The sequence below is a fragment of the Harpia harpyja genome, chromosome 1 (assembly GCF_026419915.1).
Source record: "Harpia harpyja isolate bHarHar1 chromosome 1, bHarHar1 primary haplotype, whole genome shotgun sequence".
Taxonomy (NCBI): Eukaryota; Metazoa; Chordata; class Aves; order Accipitriformes; family Accipitridae; genus Harpia; species Harpia harpyja.
This window is the reverse complement of record NC_068940.1, coordinates 7,093,753-7,113,170: the sequence shown is the minus strand read 5'-3', so window position 1 is coordinate 7,113,170 and position 19,418 is coordinate 7,093,753. Positions and strand designations below refer to the sequence as shown.

The window sequence follows — 19,418 nt, the reverse complement described above, 5'->3', positions numbered from 1 at the left end:
GGTAGACCCACTGGACTTACGGTCTGTGTCCGTGGTCAGGGCCAGCGTGCTGAAGAAAAGTGGTGACAAGCTGGAAGACCTCTGGGGCAACTGCTTTCCTCCTGGAGAAAGGTAAGGCCACTGGTAACAGCCCTCAGGGGTTGCTGGTAAATGATGTGCTCTATCTACAGGCTGTGACTGAAGCTGTGATTAAAGGTAATGAGTGTCTCCCTCATCCTGAAGTTCTTAAAATAAGGTTGTGCAGCAAACCGTTCAAAGGCGCCTACTGGCATTATCAAAAACTTCTAAGTGCCCACTTCAGGAGAATCTGAACATGGGTGCTTTTGGACATTGCTGCCTGTATCATTCTGCTGTCTGTATCTTTAGGTGCATAAGCAGCCTGATGCGTTGCTGTGTTTAGTGTGTTAAAGATGTGACTTGAACAGCCTGTTGCCCTTTCTGAGAGGTCTCATCATTCAATTTCTCGTCACTGCTGCAGCTTCTTTCTTCCTTTTACTGGATTGTGAGGTACTGCCTCCTGCCACCGTACGCTTACGTGGCTCTCAGCACAGCTGGTTGAGACTGAAGTCCTCCCAAAATGCAAGTAGTAAACAGGAATAAGAGCAAGAGGTATGTATGCAGTGACAAAAGTGAGATGCTCACAGCTGGCAGGTTGTGTCACAGGTTTGCAGATCTGAAATGCCATTTATTTGTTGACTGTCTTGGTGCACTGACTTTGTTCCTATGCTAGGTGTTGCGTTTGGCCTTTGGCATTGGCCTATGCAACCACCACTGACTTCATCTGAAGCTGTGCTGAAGTGCTGCACTGTGTCATCTTTTCCTTCCCTAGGATTTAAGTTGTTTGAATTGCTGTGTATGCGATCCTTCTCCCACCTAGTGACGCGCAGCGGTTGCACTTTGTCTTTTGTCACCTTGGAGTTTTCCTTTAGCCAGATACAGCTGGGAGCTGCTTTTGAGCCCTGGTGCTTTTTTTTTTTTTTTTTTCATCAGTCCCATCAAAATTTGTTGCTGTTGCTGGAGGACGCAGCTGGGAGCACAGAACACTCAGGATAGGCTTCAAGCTCTCATCTGCTTTTGAGATGCTTGTTATGTCTCTGTGACACCAGCTCAGGAAACCCTACCAACCTGCTGCCTATAGGAGCAGGCTGAAGGAGCTGATGGCACGTTCCACGTCAGGCTGCTCCTGCCGCACTCCATCTGCCTTGCTTAGCTGGAGCATTTATTGTCGAAAGCCCTCCCGACAGGAAACATTCTGGCTGTAATGAAGTATCCACAGAGATTAATACGGTATTTGTTACCAAAACGTCTCCCAAAACCACAGTACTGACTTCTGTGTCCTAATTGTCCCGCATCTGTTTCCAGCCTCAGAATATTACCTCTTAGGTAGAGGGGCTGATGTAACCAAACTGTCTCTTGGTATCCATTGCTTACTAATGTGGCTTCTGCATTGTTCATGAGCTAAGGAAATAACATGGTGCTACAAGGATCCTAGGAAACTCAGGACAATCTGGGTTTGTAAATATGACTAGCTGTCTTCAGGAGGCATTTGAAATCCTTGTACTACCCTCTTGATATAAAATCTCTTTCCTGAAAACACTTATTTTATGGCTTACACTTTTTCCTCTCTGAATGTAAATATGTGTACATGAGTGTGCATGTATCTGTGTTTGTGCATGACATATATGAGAGATTTTTGTCTCTAAATAGGGAAAACAGGGGTTGGTCTGTGTTTTCATGAGCCTGTGCATCCCATCCACAGCATCAGCTCTCGCCCTAATGAGCTGAAGCTACATTAGCAAAATCCCAGGCAGATAAATTGACTTTAAACCTTGGTTTGATGATCCTACTAAGACATTCAATTAATTCTGTTTTGCTACAAGCTAATTTATGACTTTGTGTTTATTCCAAAAAAATGTTGAATGTACAAATCAGTAGGAGACAAGGTAATGAATTATTCTACCTTCCTTCATGCTCTTGTCTTCACACTTCACTACTATAAGAATGGAAGAGGAAATATGAAAGAAATGTCTTTTGATGTATGAAATGTGGGTATTTTCTCATACTGAGCTGTATCTAACTGGTGTAAACACATAATCAAGCCCTCTAGGAGATGCTAATTAGTGCAGTAAATGTTAGTTTATTAATTGCCATTACGTTTCTCTTTGTTTCACCAGTGAATGTGTCTTTTCAGGAGAACAGATTTGATATGGTGTGTCTGTAGAATTTGTTTGTGTTCATGGCAAATGAAGACAAGTAGCCTAGCAAAGCTGTGATGAATTAACAGCAGTCCATGCGATCAACGTTTCTGTAACGGAGTCCACAAAGTGCACGGGCTTCTGTGTGATCTGAGAAGAAAAACAACACAAAACAAAAAGCCCCAGAGGATTTGATAACAATTTTCTGCTCCATCTCTCTACTTGGTGTGTTTTTAATGAGCCCTCCAAAAGCACAGGTAGTAAAACTTTCCCTTTTTGATGTGGCAGAATACACTGCCAAGACATACTGCAGGAGAGGTACTTCAAAGGCAAAGAGCCAGCAAATACAATTACATTAGGTGAGGCTGCTGGGTATAATTGAGTTCCTCCCATCCTTGGAAAGTGATAGGAGACAGTCCCTTAACAATTCCCTCTTCCTGCTCCTCCAGCTTGTTATTATAAATCAATACTTTCCCTGCGATGTTCACATTTGTAAACTATACCGTTATCACATGCTATGTCGCCCGTGTTGGATACGACGAGCCAAGATTATGCTTACTGGTAAAAAATAAAGGATGAAGCGAGCAGTCCCCCAGTAGGCAGCAGCAGCAGCATGGACTGTGGAGAGGGCAGAAGAAGCATCCAGTGATCTGCCAGTCTGGAAGCCATCCCTTCCCCTCTGTGAAGGCTGCCAATAATTGCTTCAAATGCTCATGCAAGGAGGTGCTGGCGCTTCTAGGAAGCAACGAAGTAGACTGTGGGTCGAAGCAGCTTGGTGTCCCAGAGGACCAAGGTGGAAAGTGACTTTTCTGGGGGTGGATCTAGGTCATGGCTTGACCAAGTTCTCAGGACCTACTTTTGGACTTGGCATGGAGAGAAAGGCTTTGCATGTTTTTAATCACTTTGCTTGTGAAGCCAAAGCATAGGAGGAGTTTTTTTTCCTTCTGTGTGGAATGTGAGCTCTTGTTGTGTTTTCATGGACTTTGTTAAAACACCCCAAAACCCAGATATCTCTTCATACTCCTTCCCCTGTAGAATCAGCTCTACAAAGCCTTACAATACGAAACAATGAATATCTTTCACCCAGACATTTGAAAATGCTTTTCCATTGTTTTCTTCAATTATTTGCCTAGGTAAGTTTTAATAGGCCACTGAAAATCTGAGGCTGGAATGCTCATTTGTTCTTTATCCTTGAGAGCAAGGTTGCTTTGCAATGTCTTTGAATAGCTTGACTCCCTAATCCTGTCCAGGGCAGCTTCTAGTTTACATTCTTATACAAATAACAACAATCCCATGTCAGAAACTTCTCGCCTGGACTTCTCTGGATGTCTGTTCAAGAGGCAGGATCCTTCTTGCCTCTTTCCACTAAGGCACGTGTCTTGCCTCTGCGCTTCATTTACTGCAGACGTCAAAGGCAGGCATGGCTGGCTCTCTTCTGGGACTCTGCATGGCAACAGTGGGTGTTGCTGCTGCAGGTCTTAATTAGCATTAAGTCATTGATTTATTTTCTGGGGATAAATAATCATAACTAGCATATAAATATGTAGTTCTGCTCTGATTGGAGCACTGAATTAGAAGGTTCTGTCCAAACGTTTGCATGATGAGTGAAAAGAAAAAAAATATTGGGGCACCTTTTATTTTCCATATTGGGAAGATTTTAAAAAAATTGCAAATGTTGCGTTCAGTGTATTGCTTCAGCACAGCTTGAGCAAAATTCCACCTTTTTAGTAAGGTGGCTTTTTTTCTGGACTCCGGTAACAGAAGTATGATGGAGGATGGACCTAGTTTAGAAATTTGCTAGAAATCTGGAGACAGAAACTGACTTGTCCTCTGAGACACGCTCCATATATGCAGAATCCATCTGAATAAATGAGCCCCTTACTTAACTGGGAACGTACTGTATATTCCATCTGCAGACTGAATGATTGCTCCATTTCAAGCCTCCTGACTCCCATGGAGCCATCTGGTACATGCTAGTTTGTACGAATAGGTGAGGATTCCTGCTAACACAACAGCCTTCAACTAGGCAGAGTGCTGATATTTAGCACTCTGCTTCACATCTGCGTGCAAAACCGTAACAAAAACCCCAACATTTTCTGTGTTCAATATTTAAATGAAGCTTCCTTTTTCTCCTGGAAAGCCAGTTGGGACAGGAACAATTAATGCAATTACATCAGAAAATGGGTTGAGCTATTAATACATCCAACTAAGCAAAGATTTCATGTTATGTGGCATTGTGAATTTTTTTCACCCATTGCTTGCTTAGGGCTGAGTGGGGAGGAGGGTGAGAGAGGGGGAGAAGCTATGTGTCATATAGATATTTTTATATCACTTTGAGATATTGTAAGAAAATTAAGCTAATGAATATAAGTCATGTCTGTAAGTAGCAGTGGGCTGGTCATAGGACTCATCAATAGGTATGTAAAGGTTGGGTCATTTTTGGCTGCCCTGCTATGTCCGAGATGTCCGTATAGGATTGGTAGTCTGTGGCACAGCACCAGGAAGAAGGTGCCTTGGTGGTAGCTGAATCGCTCCAAAGGCTTTCGGTGAAAGTGGACAGAACAAGGTGAAGAGGGGAGAAAGGGAAGCGGGCTAAAATCCAAAGGCTGCCTGTGTACTCACACTGTTTTATTCTCTGGCACCTAGATCCACAGATATATTTAAAACACTTAATGCATAGCTGGAAAAACCTGTGTGCTCTTTGGCAATTCAAAAAGAATAAAGCGACATTAGATCCGCCTTTCCCCCAAAAAACTGCTCAGGAGCCCGGAGGGGAAGGATTTCAGGAGGACTTGCCAGCTGCTGTGTGGGATGTGCTGCTGCCCTGGGCTGGACAGTGGTGGCCCTCGTGCCTCTGGAGCTTGTAGGGAGGTCTCAGCTCAGAAAAATCCCACCAGGTCTTGCTCTCCCCAGATGTTTTGCAGAGTATAATTTACTTAAGCCTTTTGCTTATGATGAGACTTGCATCTGTAGCAGACACCTGTCTGGTTTTGGGTTGACTCATTTTATTTATTTACTTATTTATTTCTGCATCGGAAATAATGGTGGATCTTTCCAATAGAAGTATCTTTTTTTTTCCCAGCCATTCAAGCTAGCTCTAGCTTCTGATGAATCCTGACTAGTGGGAGTCAGTGTGAATGGGGCAAAGACTTGTGTTTCCTTGTAAAATGGCGAGTACATGGTTTACCAGTGCAGGATTGGGTCTGTGCAGATTCTTACGATTCATGTCAGTGCCATCTCACTTTGTTTTACTAAATGTTGCCCCTCAGATATGGGATCGCTTACAAACTGGGATCCGTGCTCACATGTCTATTGCAAAATACAGCCTGCTAAAAACAGCTGTAAGGAGCTCCCTTTGTCTGGTTGGGGTTCTTCACTTAAGTGCTTGTGGTGCCTGATTAAATTAGTAATCAGAGATATAGTCATGCTATTTTGTGACTCTGAGAGCCTTGATTGTGGATTATATTTACACACTGCAATTTCTTTCTAAATGGAGCTCTTTGTATTCAAGGACTTTAAGAGTCTTTCAGCCTGCGATAAAATCCAGTTTGCTACATAGACTAGTTCTTGCAGTGGTGCCAAGCTCTTGGTCAGGCGTGCTGTGTAAAACAGTTTTTCATTTGCACAATAAATACAGCTACGTAAAAGTTCACGTGTGGTGCAGTGGTTTTGCTGACCCTTTTACACTGAAAAACTGCACGATGGCAGACTGGCAGATGCATTGAATGCCTTCATGTTGTGTTGCCTCAAAATGACAGAGTTTCCTTTCTTGTCAAAACAGGGGATGGCTTGAACCAAAGCCACATAAATGGTAACAACAAACTTTGTGGTATTTAAAATGCCTGCATAGCTCCAAACCCTGTGGCCTGTCCCTGGTAAAAACAATAGGGCTGGAAACTCAGGCAGCCCTTACACCATGTTTTGGTGTGTCGAAAACCCATGGTGTATGCTAAGACAGTGGCTTTGTCCCATGCACATTGGTAGCAAAGGTAGGCAGGAGACCTGACGATTATGCTGATTTTGAGGCTCCAGAGCCCTTCAGGTAAGCCCTATGGGGGAACCCTTTGGTTGGAAGCCCCCATTTAAAGTTTCTTCTTGTCCCGTTCAGAACAGCGACAGGAAACCTGATCTCCTGCATCAGCCCAGCTGCGCTTGCTTGCAAAAGGGTGCAGGGAAAATAAGAAGGGCTTGGCTAGCAGTTTCACCCTGGGTTGAACGAAACTTTCCCAGGAAAGGTTTTCTTGTTTTCTTTGCTTTGTTTTTCTTTCTCTTTTTTTTTTTTTTCTTCTGGAAACTGATGGGTTCTTATGAAAAAATCTTACTTCCTTCTCTGGTGATATTTGATTCAAGCTCTGAAAAATTCCTGACCAGCTTCAGTGGGCACTGATTTGTTTGAGTTTTTTAGATCACTTTTACTAGCAGAACAACTTATTTGAATACCTTACATCTATCCTGAGATGAAGGTGCTGTTTGTAAATGTATCAGTGGGACTTAAAACATGTAATTCTATTCCTTGCTTTGCTACCCTTCTGCAGCAGCATTTCAAATCTCTGTGCCTCAATTTCTCTTCCCCCATTACTTGCCTCCTCCATAAAAATTCTTTGGAATTAGATATTTATTACTTCCTTGTGCTAGAAAATGGAACTCTGATCTCACTTGGGTCTTTGTATTGTTGTAATGCAAATAATATTCAATTTAATGGAGTACCTCTAATGATTATTTTGAAGTATCCTACCAGCTACAGTAGCCATTGAGCCTATTAGAATGGTGAAGCCTTTGGATGAATTAACAGACCAGATGAACAGATACAACTCACGCACTTATAATGAAATTCATTCTTTCCAGAAAATTGGAGTACCATCTTGCAGATTGTTGGAATGATGCTGCCTACTGGCACTTTCCTTCTGCCACAGAATAGCTGCAAATCATCCCCCAGTGAACTGAAGAGTCCTACAGGATAGCAAATGGATCAGGAATGCCCCCGGAGTGAACCCTCTTTGAGTTCAGGGGGTTTCTGTTCAAACAGCTGGAACTGCGTTTGCCTCTTGTATTTTCTCTTCCAGCGTAGATGCAACTACAGGCTTGTCGAAGCAACCTGCCAGGAAAAAAAAGTCTGCACTGGTGGAAAAAAACCACCCTTGCACGATAGCAGCTGTACTCACTGTAACATCATGCCTCTAACGAGGCTCCTATCCCCATCCCTGGCCAACAGCAGATGCTTGGTGAAGAGCATAAGAAGGGTGATGTGAGTATCGTGATTACATGTCTGAACACCTTCCTGTGGCTCTTGACCACAGCTGGTCACAGCTCAAGCTGGTGCAGAGACCTGCCAGAGTGAAGGCAGCCATTGGCAGGCTGTGTACCTCCAGAGCCAAGCCTGCGGGGACAGAGGGGAGGGCAAGGAGGCACACGCAAACACGGAGAAGAAGGGGTGTCCCCTGGGCAGGCTGGAGCTTGCCTGGGGCTTTATTTAACGGCCAGCTCCATCTCACTGCAACGTGCTGTCTCCAGTACAGTCCTACCTGATCACACTCAAACCAGCCTTCATTCTTCAGTAGCTATTTAAATACACTGGTTATCGTGTCTGGTTTTGCTACTGATTCTTTTTGGTAAGTGGTGTTTAGTGATCTCGCCCTTCATAGGAGAAACGTGACTGGTTTAGAATTTGGTCTCTGTTAGGTGTTTGATTTGGGCTCTCCCTGAGCTTGGCTCAATGTCCCCTGAGAATTGCAGGAGCTACAGGCTATCCTCCAGCCTAATTTAGGCACAGAAAAGCATGGTGCGTAGGTGTGATCCCATCCAGCCCTTTTGTTGGTACATACAGCCTAGCTGTGATCTTGAAGAAACCTGTTCCCAGGGGCTCCATGTGTTGTTCAGTGTTAGTGGTAAGTCGTAAAATCCTAGCCCAGGCTTCCTCCTGAGCCCAAGTGCTTCCGCTAGCAGCCTGCTGCTCTTGCTCCAGGCTCCTCTACTTCACGCATTCAAATGCTTTTATTTTCTGTGGCTGGATATAATGGGACTCACCTGATTCAACTGCCAAGCTAAGTCAGCAAAATAATCTTGAATCTCCATGAAGATTTATCCTATTCTACTGCAACGATTGGATTAGTGCTCCCCCCCAAAAATGTTAACATCTCCTCCCCCACCACCAGAGAAAACCTGAAGCCTTCCAAACTGTCAGTGCAGGAACTAAAACAGTCACGGTTGTTGCAGTTTCCACAGGTAGCATCTTTCGTGTTGGTTAATGAGCTTTTTGAGGGCCTTAGTACCATGGCAGTAGAACTGCTTGCTGGCTTGTGTGGCACAAATAAAGTGGGACTAAAATTGTGACTGCAAAAGTTGAAAGGAATACAGTTACCGGGTGTTTGTTAATTCCATCTTTGCAAGAGGATAGCAGCTGCTTTTCTTTTCTTTTTTAACAGATGGAGTGATTTCTCATGTAGTGTTACAGTAATGACCAACGTGACACAGAAGGAAAATTCTGTGACAATATGGTGAGCAAGATCTTACTGACAGCTCCACTTGGTTGTAATTTGTAAGCTCTATATTGTTGCTCTATTCTTCTTTTCTCCCCCATCTCCCAAATGCTGCCTGTCTCTTCTGCCATATAGAATTAGATTTCAACTTGAATGAAACAGTTTAATTTTAAGGACTCTTAGCTAAAAGCTGTTCAAAATCTTTACCAGAATTTATACCCCATCATAAGTTTAAAAAAATAAAAAATCACTGCATTATGAAGCAATGGTGCAAAAATTACCCCTGATTTAATTTCTCTGTTGAGACGGCTGCCTTGATTTCTCCTGCAGCAGCTGATGCCCTCTCAAGGATGGGACTTAACCCCTTTGCACAAGGCAGCCTAGCCCTAGCATGAAGGCGGTGCAACTAAGGACCAGCCCAACATGAGGGCACAGCCCAAATGTGTGCACCATGAATGACCAGGGAGGAGTGCGTGTACCCTGACCTATGAGTAGACAATGTGCAGGGCTGGAAATAAACCCAGGGACGTGATTATCAACCCAGTTCGGCAGCTTCTGCCATGCGTAGAGGTGCTTAGAGCAAATGCCACCATCCATTTGTAGGGGAGCTGAAAATCCAGCTGGAGACACCCACCCAGAGCCCCTCTTTTGCAAGGTGTGGTTATCTCTGTGTCACTGTGCATTTAGCTGCCTGCAGAAGGTAAAGGGCTCTCAATGTCCTCATAAGCTTCTCGGTGATCTGTATGGGCAATAAGTCACAAGGCAATATATCTGTGGGATAGCTGGGATGTTGTTCCACTCTTCCTTTGATTCTATTTAGTTTGAAACTTGAAAACAAAAAGTGAATTTTTGTTAGCTTGATGCTAACAAAGTATGAAGTACACCAGAAATGTTTTTTTAAAGGGAACGTTAACAGAATAACAAAAATGCTATTTGTCTGTGGATCATAAGGAAGACAGAACGATCCAGTGGATTCAGCAACAGCATAAAGCAGAACTGCAGAGAATATTGTGCCAGTAGGAGGACAGGCAGAGCTTGTACGTGCTGCAATCCTGACCTTCTCCATGCCTGTCTGAGGGGTCTATAGTCATTCTTGTTCCTGAGCAGTGTGGACTGGCAAATTCTGCTCTTGGAAACAGTTCCCTAAAAAATACTCCCAAGGGTTGGTTTTCATGCTTGCTACCAAATGCCAGTGGCTCTTACAGTCCTGTTACACAGTGTGTACAGTGCAAACACAGCCGTTTCTTGATAACGGGGAGAAATAGCCCTAAGAGAGACATTTTCCTTTACAGTCCATAAATGAGACTTACTTTTTGTGTGTCCTGCACACACAAACCGAGGCTGTTTTAATCTCTGTAGCAGGTTTGTCTTTAATTTCTGGAATTGGTGGAAACTTGTGATATTGTTTTTCAGAAGGTTAGTTAGAACAGGGGGAGATTAGACTGATTCTGTATTTTGCATTAACTGCCTTTTAAAATTTCTGCAAGTGAAGGGCTACCAGCCTGCTGCTCAGTGACTAATAAATTTGATTCATCCTCACTCCCCACAGGGTTATCCTCCTTCTTACTAATGTTTGACATTTTATGTTTTAATTAAAATCACCCTCCAAGCAGCAAACCACTAAGAGAATGACAGATATTCTTACTGCAACAAGATATAAGCAAAAGGGCAATTTGCTAACTATAACTTTGATAGTGCCTCTCACGCTCTACATGACCACCTAATGTTTGTGTGCGCGTGTGTGTGAGAGACAAGGCAACACCTATCTTAACATCCAGGATATTTCCAGTGTCCCAAGATGCTATCATTTAATGTCTGCACTTCAGTAGGAGCAACTGGGACTCTGGAGTGGCGTTGCTCGGTTGGTGCTATACAAACACGTGTATGAAGTTGTGTAGCCTAAGAGAAGGGAAGGAGGGCAAAGACGAGCAAAGTATTGCAATTGCTTTCACAGCTTTGAACTGAAAACGCTGTAAATCATGGGGCAGCTGGCTGCCCCAGCCATCGCTGAGGGGCTGGCTGTATGGGACCTCCCTGCGGAGAGGAGCAGAATGAGAAGGACTGGTGGATAAACCTGGTGGACAGGTGTAGAGAGGGTGTTCGTGTAAGGGTCCGTACTAGTGAGCAGGTTACAGTATCATCGCAAGAAGCTGCAGGGCAGGCAGCAAAGCTGGTGTCAGTGGCAACGTGGAGGAGATGTTTGGTGGGAGATGAAGCAAGAGGATAGAGTGTATAGGTGAAGGTGTGAGGCATGTGAAGCTGGAGACCGGCATTACAACGTGCTTAGAAGGAAGAGGAGGTGATGCTACCAAAAAGGATGGATATCCCTTGCAGGGGTGAGTCTGTAGGCCTTGAGAAGGGGAGTAACAAAAGCCTGGGAAAACGCTTTGATTATTTAACAGAAAGAAAGAAAACCCGAAGCCACCCCTGTAGCCTGCCCTTGCTACCAAAACCTTGCCACGCAAACCCAGTACTTCATGATAAGCTAGGTTTTTTTAGATGGCAGTGACTGGACACATGTGATGTAAGAAATGCCATCTTTCCTCTCCTCGTGCAGGCTAAGAGCGGGGGGCTGTGTTGTGAAAGGGCAGCGCCGCAGCCTATGCCTCACTTGTGTTGAACCTAATGCAGCATCTTCCTGACTCGCTGGCCGCTCTTCCTCCACCTCAAACCTGGAAACAAAAAATATTTTTCTCATATGTACTGAGTCTGCTGGTATTGAGAATTTTATTTCAAATGTCTTTAGAAAAGACAGCGTGCAGGAAAAACTTGCAAAAGCCTGCAAGTTACAGGCTTGTCTGGGCCTTTCTGAATTATGATATGAACCCCAAAGGAATAGCAGAGAAATGACAACTCCCTTTCATGTGATATTCTGGCTGCCCTTAGGAGAAGAACAGTGAAATATGTGACTTCTGAAGAGAAACATACCTAATAGAGAGGAAGAAGGCTTAGATATATTGGTATGAATATATGGGGAAAGAGGGAAAGCTTTAAGACAGACAGTAAGGTTTTTATATTCACAGCTCATTCCTCCTCCTTTCTCCAACAGAAAAGTCAGAGAAACATGGTAGTTCCTCTTAAGCAGCTTAAATGATCTGCATTTCAGTATCACCGAAACCACACAATCAAGTGGGACTAACTGGTCTCCTGTAACTCTAGGGAGAGACCTGTTTTTGGTTTGCTGGAATAGCTGGTAGATAGCAAAAACCCTGTGGCATGTCCCCTTGGAAATAACAACTCAGTGAATAGAAGTTGTTATAAGAAATAGTGTTTGTGTCTCCCCATGACTTGGTCCTTCAGAGGGAATTTACAGAAAAAATGGTAGAGCTGCCTCCTTCCAACTGGACATCTCAATTTTGCGTGGTGGAGGTGCTTGTGTCAGCCCCGGTAGAACCACATGGACTTCCTAAGGGCCATCACTGGGTATCTTTTCGTGGTTGTGAGGGAAAGGATCCTGGCTGTTTTCAGAAGCAAGTTTCTTTCAGCATTGCAAGGGCGTGTGGATGCTTCCCCAGGCTCTCTGAGTGCATATACCTGTGTGAAAATAGAAAGTAGACACCATCTCTCAGGAAAATGGGTACAGTGCTGTACAGATTCCTACCCTCCATCGGGCATCCCTCAGATATGTTGAGTCACAGGTTAGTCTACCCGGGCATGTGGAAGGAAAGCAATCCAAACTAGCTAAACGATCTGAATTTAAAGTGGATTGATTAAATTGCGTTAAATCCCTGTGTAGATGTCCTTGTTCAGAATTAAGGTAAAGTAAAATAAGTCTCATAAAGGCCAAGTTAATTCTGAAGGAGAACACATACGTAGAGATTTAATGCATTTTTAACTAATCCATTTTAGCAGTTAATTCAGATTAACCGTACTCAGTGTTCCTCTCTGGGAAAGCCCTTCAAGGGAACAAGACATGGAAAAGCACCAGGCTCAGAAGCACGATGTTTTTAAACATCCAGCATTGCTGATTACAAAGCGGATAATTACCACCACGATGCTCCTGAATTGAATGGCTGCACGCAGACCTACCCGTGTCGGAGGGGGCAGTGGTCCTGGAAAGGACTTGCCAAGAGCATCCTTGCTTCCAGGAAGGTGCTTTGGGAAATGCTGCAGCGTGCTGTTAAGGCCTTGGCTAACCTGCTGCTAGGAGGAATTTTGATGGTTAATGAGATGTCTGTGCTAGCAAAATGCATCCTTCTCACGAGTGTGGAGTCGGCCGATACCTGCGCCTGCTTGTTGTTTGCGTGCGAGAGAGGCAGGATGCGGTGTGAATCTTAATGGTTTCCCTCCTACCTGGAGTGATGTATTCTTGGGCCAAATCCTGTCTTCGCTTCTATGTGTAAACCAAGCATTGCTTAGCCCTGTGCAGTCTCTTCTTTAGTTTAAAACGTCAAAATCTGGAGTTCAAGCTTTATTATTGATTTTAAAAATATATTGCGAACAATAACTTAAAGGGAAATGGGAGATTATGAATAAATAATAAGGTGCATAGGTGTACAGGGAAAATACAGCAGTCCATAAATATAGTTAAGAACTCAGTTGTACAGTAAAAAGAAAGGGTATAAAAATGTAGATGACTAAAGCAATATGTGTGCAGAGGAATAATAATCTACTGTGAATTAAACTATGCAAGTATTGGGGACTAAATTGCTTTTACCACTCCATACATTTTTCTAAAGTACCTAGAGGCCTTCAGGTATGAGTGCTAAAATAAAAATATTATTATTATGGATTTTGGGGGGCAGATGAGTTGGAACCTAAGCATGTCCCCTGTGCCCTAGCTCTATTTCATGTGGTTAAATGCATTGGGCCAAATTTATCCCTGGTCTGCTATATTTACTGCTGAAAGCACTTTAGAAAAGTGCGTATTAAAGCTATATCTAAAGAAGCACTGAATTCTGAACAGGCATTCAAAGTGAGGCAATAAAATCAAAGATGTTCTCTCAGGTCAGTTTAGTTTTGGGTGAGGGGAGCGATTGCTCAATCACATCGGTCCAGTGAATCCAAAACAACAGCGCGTGAAAAATATGGTGGCAAAATAATGTCTCCATGTGGGAGAAATGCTAATCACTGGCGAGGCTGCTTCTCGGTTTTTACTTGTGGATTTTATTCTAATTTTTTCCCTGATTATTATTCTCCCCCAGTGACCGCTAAGGTAACTTTTCTCCCTGTTTTGCAGGGAAATTTGAGGCCAACGTTTTTGCTGCGTTATGAAAGAAAATTCTTCATAGCGCCCGCATACAGCAGCCTGCAAAGTAGTCGTGGTTTTCGTGCTGACTATGAAGGAGGTGGGACCGAGCCTTGGAAAACACCACTGGGACTGCAGTAATTCCGATGGGTTTGCAGTCCAAGAGGCACCCCGAGCACATGTATAGCGGCAAGTATGTTTTACCACTGTTGCTGCCACAGCTGGCTTGGGTGATACTTTGGTAATGAGGACAGCGGTGCTGCTGGGGCACAGCTGCTAGCAGTGACAAGTGCCCAACAGCCCAGGTCTGTGATTTCTTTATCTGTTTTAGGTTCATCTCCCATTAGCTTCAGAGGATTGGGCCCCTCAGGAAGAACCTGTGTGACTTTAAGCAGATGCAACAAATATTAAGGAAAGGTAAAAGGAAAGGAGGGGAAGAACTCAGTTCTCTATCGTTTATTTTATCCACGTTCAAGCTATTTTTATAGGGTTTGATAACTCCCATGTCCAAAGCAGCCAGTTAAAGCCTGTGTAGAGCAGCTGACATTCTCCACAGCCTTACTTCTTGAACAGCCGTTCGCCTGCAGCCTCCTGGTCCAGCTGCGTTGTCCTCCTTCCTTAGGTCATACCCAGAGCCTCATGAGGTAGGGCTGCAGCCACACGAAAGCCGTGATGGCTGCCAAGCAGGGTCACATTTGGAAAAAGAAAAAGAGTCATCTGGGAAGGGTGTGAAATGCCTCCCCAAAGAAGGGAAAAGCTACAGGCAACGGGATGTGGAGAACGTGCTTGCTCGCTTGTACCTGCACTTGTCGTTATTCCACGGCAATAAGTTACAGGAGAGCGGCTGAGTGAGTGGTTGATACTGAGGCTTCATAATGTCTAGATGCATCTTGTGTATTTTTGCAACCGTGTTTTCAACTTGTCATTGTGGAACCTGGTATGGCCACATGTGCAAAGTCCCAGTTTATGAGAGAAGGAGGAAAGGACTTGCACCAGTGGGTGACCAAGCTCATAGCACAGTTTGCAGTGATTTTGTTTGCATGTGTAAAGTAGAATTGCACCTGAATCAGTTTATTTTCAGCGCCACAGCTGCAATTGAAAGGTTTGATCCTGCAGACTGCTCTGTTTGGCTGGTAGAAAGGAGCTGGCACACTGGGGCTCAGCGTGGCGTTTGCTCAGCGCTTGTGCAAGCAGCTTCTTTAGGATGCACAGGCTACGTGGTGCAGCATAAACCTTCATACCTGAGGGGAAGAGGATGAGGCGCAGGAGTGATTCCATGGTACCAAAATCAGCACTGCTGAGTACCCAGAGAGAGAAATGGTCAGGAACAGAGCGGGAAACAGGGTCACCATAATGAAGTTATAGCATAAAAACTCTGGTAAGAGACCGAACTAGTGCACAGCAGGCAGCAGAGTTGGAAGAGGTTGTGCTCCCAGCCTTTTCGCTCCCTGGAGGAGCAGGGAGCCCCACACAGCCGCTTTGATGCTTCTTCCTATTTTTGTTCCCTTTATTTAAGTGCTGTGTTCTGCAAAGAAGGAGAAGGCAGGGTTCAGTCTTGGCTGACCCCAGTTTGCATCCGTGCCGTAGTTGCTACGTGGCCTGTGTGTGTGAAAGTTAAAAGCTGCATAGAGAGTTAAGGGGGGTGCATATACGAAAAGGTATCTATCTTTCCTGGATGCTCTTGGGTGTATTGGCAGGTAGTAGTTGTCTTTTTATTTCTATTTCTGTTAGTTAAAAATGTCCCTACTAGTTGCCGTGCAAGTGGCTTGTACCTCATACGGCTTGGACTTGGTATCCTGCACCTTTCTGTGGAGAGAGGCTCTTGACTTCAGCGCACAGGCTACGTTTTTATCGGCAAAACCGCTTCAATGTGCAAAGGGCGTGAGGGAAAGCTCAATTTTCTGTTTCCTTTAAAGTATAGGGATCACCTGGGCTAAAAGGATTGAGGTGTTTTCAGAAGCACACAGAAGTTTTCGGGATGGCTGCTGTGCCTTCCCGGAGGTTTGAGTCCCATGGATGATGCCCGGCTGTGCTGCTTCAACACGAGACGCTTGCCAGTATTCAGTTTGCTCCTAGTGAGGACCAAGGCAGAGCTGCCACTGATTTTTAAGGCTACGTGGCTGCAGACTACAGCAGGTGTGCAAATCATTCCTAGGGATCATGCTTCTTTTTGGTTACAAGTGTGAAAATAAGGCTATGCTCTCAGAAAGCCAATTTAAGCCCCGCTCATTCTTCAAGCCAAGCAAAGTCCTTTCTTATCATATAATTTTTTTTAATTGCAAAAGCATGCCGCTTCCTGAGCAGAGGTAGCTGGGGGCAGGGGAGAGGGGCTGTCTGTATTTTGCTTGTGTAGCAATGCAATTTTTTTAAAACTGTGAATCAAGCAGTTTGAACAAGAGAAGAAAAAACCACCCAAAGTTTTCATGCAGAACTCGGTGACACAAAAAGAGCAACTCTCCATCAGCTCGGGGCCTGAGCACGTTCTCTCTCCGGTGATGCAAACAGTATCATTACTTCGTCCCCTGGTGAAAGGGCTCCCAAAAGCAGGGAAAGGCAGACTGAGAGCAGACTGTCCTGATGACCCAGTTTGAGATCTGGCCTCACCTACACAGCGGTGCCACACTGACTGGTGCCAGGGAGGAGCGGGTCAAAATGCAACATTGCTGGCCACGTGAAGGGTTCTGGGGTGCCTCTGCTCTGCCACCCCCAGCGATGGAGGAGCCAGGACTGACCCCCTTCGACGCGGAACGGCAGGGGCAGCTCAGGCCAGAAAGGCTCAGGCACGCTGTGCCGTGACAGGGCTTGAGAGAGGATTCTCGAAATAAACCCTGCAAATGTTTTTTGGGGAACCCACTGCCTGTCCAAAGGGACTCCTAGCCTGCGCAAGCCCTTCCCTGCCATCCTCGTGGACATGTCCTCCAATGACGCGGGCATCAGGAGCTCATGTCTGGGGTCAATAGCTCTTTCCCTTTGGTTGCTCCTGGCATTAAAGCCTGTCTTTCTGCTCCCGTTGCTGTTCCACAAAAGGGCCAAGTGACGTTTTGTCCATTGCATGGGTGGGTTGTGAAGACGGGAAGGCAAAGCGCTTTGGAGGAGATAAATCCTGCAAGCATCTTGTTTTGCAGAGCCTTGTGCCTCACGCTGGATTTGAAGCACTGAGAGCTGCCAGCCACTTTTCCAGGTCAGGGCCTCAAGGCATCCACATGGAGAACTGCAGTAGCAGCACCGATGGAGCTTGGGCACAGTGCTAGGAGACAGATGCGAGAAAGAGAGAAGAAAAAGCAATACCACTTCATTTTTGCCCATGTCCCTTGTTTAAGACAGTAAGTTTTGCTACCTTCCTTGTTTCAGAGCTAACGGAGGGCCGCAGCGTCGTGCCCAGGCTGCCCTCCTGGGTGATGGCAGCCACTGTGGGCTGAAGGGGAGCACGGTGGGCTGGCTGGATCAGGGACCGTGCTTGCAGGAGAGAGCAAAAGTTTACATTTGTCAGAGCAAAGTGAAGAAGCATGGGATGGGAGAACACTGGGTGCTGCCATACAAGCACCATAGCCCCAAGTCTAATGGGTAATAGAGTCATTAATTCTGCTGATTAACTTGGCCTTGGGGTTCATGGAAATGACATCCACCTCCTTTCTTTTTTTTCTTTTTTCTTTCTTTTTTTTTTAAGCTCAAACTGTGGAACGAGGGAGCATAAAAAAACAAGCTAATTAGAGAGAAATCAGGAGAAAAGAAGCAGGGAGAAAAGAGAGACAGTCTGAGCATTAATGAGACTGATTTGGGAAGAGGATGTGACAAGCTCTTCAAAAGCATTATTGTCAAATGTGTCACTGTTTCATAGATGGCTAGCGCTACCTTTGAGCTTCACGCTGATAGTTAATGATTTGAAACTATAAAAAGATTGAAAAGGTAAAAGGGAAAATGGCAGACTCGACTGGATTTTAATGAGCCCCCCCTCCCCACTTTTCTCTCTTTCCATGTGAAGCAGCCTCGGAAAGTACAAAAAAAGTTCACTTTCCCCCTGCCCATTTGCTCTCTCAAGGCAAAAATTGTTTACAAAGGAGAAGGGAGAGAGCAGTGGTCCATCTGTCTGGCTCTGACCACCATCCATCTCCCCTTCACCAAACCATCGGCTCCCCCATGCGCTGTCAAGTGGTGGTGAGGTTGTGGCTGTACAGGCAGAGGGCTGACAAAAATAAGCTGAGATTGATGGAAGAGACAGCTATAGCTCTTGTTTGTTTTTTTGTGACGTGCTGAGCAGAAGCAGTCTTCACACTGTGAAATGTAACAAAGAAATCTAAAGTGATTACGCAGGTTCATTTGTCAGTATCGCTGCTCCAGCTATTGCTGTGTGCGACAATGAGATGACAAGGCATTTATTGCTGATGGTTGGTTATTAGCTGCATTATAGGAAACATTAGCACAGTCTAGGATACATAGACCAGGGAGACAATAGCTTTCTGGGCTCCAAACTCAGCAGGGTAGCCTTGTCATTAAATTTGGTACTACCAATTTAATTTTTTTAAAATAAATTGAAAGGAAACTTTGAAAACGAAATCTGTAACCCTGCATTTACCTTAAGACTGATCAGTGTGTTTTCTTTGGATGCTACATTTTGTATCAGAAAGGCTACGCAGCCCAGCAGGCCAACAAATCTACAAAGAAAGATGCACCAGAAAAGCCTAATGATACATTGGCTCCTGGCTGATCCCATCGCTGCCTCCCAGCCCTGACCTCCACAATGCTCCCGCTGCCGCCGGGAATGGACCAGGTTCTTCTCAACCAAGTCACCTGCGAACACGCAAGGAGAAAAGGCAAGAGGCTTCTGTAATCTTTTGTTATGATCCTTGTCTTGCTTTTCTTATCTTTCCCAGACCTACTCATTTTTCTGCTTGTCTTGCCTGGGTCCTTTAAGGTCGGATCTTGGTAGCTCTCCCATCCTTGCAAATGGCCCTGTAGAAGTCACTGGAAGTATTTGACAGCGAGGGCTAAGTGGGGAAAGTAAAGGTTTGGCATCCCTGGGACGTGACTGGATGAGTGCCATGTTTATTAAACTGTAAAAGAACATGCCTGTCCTATGGCAAAAGCTGTATTTGCACAGCGGTGCGAAGCCAACCCTCAGTTCTGGGGTGAAGTGCCTGCTTTTTGCAGCCTTTCAGTACTGAGTTTTGCAGTAAAAACAGAAATTCTGGTGGCGGCTCCTTCTTTTCAAAGAAGGTTTTTATTATATAATTCATTTTCATATTAACTCAGTCAGTGAGCAATATATTCCCTGTTTCATTTTTTCTGACACTCAGCTTCAGTTTATTTTGTGCTACCATCAGATTTCCAGAATGCCCCAGATTTTGGCACTGACAGCACTTAAATAAACTGTAACAGTTGTCCTGGGAAAGTTGGAGGTTTTGACAGCTGCATGAGGGATCATGGGACTTCAGCCCATAAAATACCAGTGCAAGGGGAATTACAATGTTTTAAAAAACACTATCACTTGATAACATTGTAAATAGCAACAGGAGCTGGATTTGAACAGATTCAGGCCAAAACCAAGTATCTTTGAATCCA

At 44.7% G+C, this 19,418-nt stretch overlaps 1 long non-coding RNA gene across 1 annotated transcript; it reads left to right on the top strand.

The window, feature by feature from the left end:
• Positions 1–13,144: 13,144 nt before the first annotated feature.
• LOC128139764 (uncharacterized) lies at positions 13,145–19,041 on the top strand. Its single transcript, XR_008234508.1, has 3 exons — positions 13,145–14,276; positions 16,985–17,182; positions 18,481–19,041. It is a non-coding gene; the product is annotated as an uncharacterized LOC128139764 (long non-coding RNA).
• The last annotated feature ends 377 nt before the right edge of the window (positions 19,042–19,418 follow it).